This window comes from Aplysia californica, unplaced genomic scaffold (assembly GCF_000002075.1).
Source record: "Aplysia californica isolate F4 #8 unplaced genomic scaffold, AplCal3.0 scaffold01740, whole genome shotgun sequence".
Lineage (NCBI taxonomy): Eukaryota > Metazoa > Mollusca > Gastropoda > Aplysiida > Aplysiidae > Aplysia > Aplysia californica.
Genome location: NW_004799010.1, coordinates 26,093 through 28,780, shown reverse-complemented (window position 1 = coordinate 28,780; position 2,688 = coordinate 26,093).

Sequence of the window (2,688 nt, the reverse complement as noted above, 5' to 3'; positions counted from 1 at the left end):
ATAGATAAAGCTATTTCAGCGTTGATGAGGGCACTTGGATATACCAATATTTTAGAGCTATAGACATTGTTCGATGTTTTGCTACGTATTTTGATTTAAGGAGGGAGGTTCTGCCGCTGCGTTTCACAACCGACCGTCTGGAAGAGAACTTCAGTCTTTGTCGTGGTTAGTGAGAGTTTGAAGTTTTAACAATCAATTGAAAATTGCACGCTGGGTATATCATGAGCGAGAGACGCACACTCATTGCCAAATAACAGTTCAGAGATACGTGCGTCATAAGGTAAAGAACAGATGTTCCCGCATCCGATCCGAACATTGGGAATTGCCTTGTTAGTGAGACAACTTCTTGCGCCTTCGGTAATTGTTACAGCAAGGTGCGACCACCTGGCAATATTGTCTGCCCCCACCTCCTACAAACACTTCAAAATGATAAGAGTGATATGAGATGTGTGACAATTGGTATTATTTGACATCAGAAGGAATTACTGTACGCGGAAGTCGTCACAGCTGGGCAGATCACGTTTGGGAGGTGGTGATGTATCTTAACAGAAAGAGAGAGAGAGAGAGAGAGAGAGAGAGAGACAGACAGACAGACAAACAGACAGACAGACAGACAGAGACAGAGAGAGACAGAGACAGAAAGAGAGACATGGAGAGACAGAGAGAGAGACACAGAAAGGGGTGTGGGAGGGAGAGGAAGACAAAAGAAAGAGATAGAGGGCGTGAGAGACGGAGAGAGGGATGGAAAGGAACATTCACACCGCCCCCCCCCCACACACATACATCGTATACACTCATACCCCCACCCACCAACGCCAACACAACACCCACTCTTCTCCTCCCCACCCGAACGCACGTGCAGTCTCCCGTTGACGGTTCGCCATGACCGTGAGCGGGGTAATGTACCACAAAACTGCTCAGGTAGCGCAGGTAACCCCGCAACCGTCCTGGTGCGAACAGAGCGAAGTGAAAATGGTTCCTAAAAGAACGTAAGTTATATTGTAGATGGAACTTTTTAGCTCTGAGTCTCAGTGCTTTAGAAGTGAGCATAGAAAGGATTCTCACCTGGCAAGCAGCGATTTTGTTTTTGTTTTGCAAAGGCTGAGTCGGCGGTTTATCCCATCCTCCCACTCTATGAGAGAGAGAGAGAGAGAGAGAGAGAGAGAGAGAGAGAGAGAGAGAGAGAGAGAGAGGGGGGGGGAGTTTTTTTCTGTTTGTTCGTGATGTTATGAACTTTCGTTAGATACGGTAACGATAACGTAAACGAATCGAACCCGGGCAGTCAAAGTAAAATTGAAAGTGCGCAGTAGACCTGTTACTGCTACACAAGTCTGTAAAAATGTACAAACACATAAGTTCACTTCTGCAGCATGGAAGAGTTTGCCAATAATATATTGTTAATGAGTTCAGCGGGTGCCTAGTTGCACGTGCTCTCTTTCATACTTCTTTGATATAATCTTGATTCTCCTTGCTATGTTTTGCTGCTCTTCAGAATATGTTGTTTTGCACATTGAGCATGCTCGGGCCCTCACAGTGTCGTCATCGACAGCTTCAGGAGGTCAGGAATCATGCTCATAGATAACTGATCAAATTATAGCTCTCACATGTATTCCTGGATTCATAATTTTCTGATTCTCTTTAAAAACTACACTTTAAACAAACTACAACTTTTTCTGATCAAATATAAATTTAGATGACACAAACGAAGCATTACAGACACGTTTCAAACACAGATTGCCCAACAAAATGATGTTCCTCGACGTTGGGCGGTCGGTGTTTTACAACTGAGGAACCGCGCTGAACCCCCACCCCCGCTGTTCCGCTTACTCCATTTTCGTCCCAAGGGCGGCGGTATAACGAGGTTTTACTCAACATAATCATAATGTCCCAGTTCGCCACGGCGTGTGCAGGTATTTGTTGACAAGTTTAACACTATCTGTACGCCCTGGGGTCATTTTGTGCCCTCGGGATGTATTCTTCACATTTTAGAATACTTGTACATGTTGTACAAAGATCTCTTTGAAACTTTCAGTATTTCTCAAAAAATCATTTTGACAGACTGCTATGCAAAGTGTACGGATCGGATTAACGAGTGAATTTCCTCTTTGGAAAGTGTTGGCACAGAGTTCCCCACGTCGTATGGATACGATAGTAAAGCCCGACGGGCGGATAGGGTTAAATAGTGGGTACTTTTTTAAATGCTTGAAATCGTTATATTTTTTTTTCTCTGGGGATACTTGATGCGACCAGGGCTCACCTATGGCGCTCATATGACCTTATGCAGTTGCGAGCGCCGTAAAACCCTCTACTACTACTACTACTACTACTACTACTACTACTACTACTACTACTACTGTCTACTACTACTACTACTACTACTACTACTACTACTACTACTGTCTACTACTACTACTACTACTACTAGGGCTCACCTAGACTTGGTCTCCAGTGGCCCCTGTGAAATTATTGAGTTTGAGACCCCGTCACATGAACAGAGGATTCTTTTCTCTGGGGTTGCCAGCGCAACGTTCGCCGCCCGAAAGTAAGGGAAAGAACCACAGATTTATTAGTAAACGTACAGTATAACTCAAAGGCAGGAGTATCCTCCCCTGAGAATTGGTGAGCTGTGACAACACCTGCGTATCATGTCCTCGTATAATGTGTGCATATTATAATGTATGTATGGAT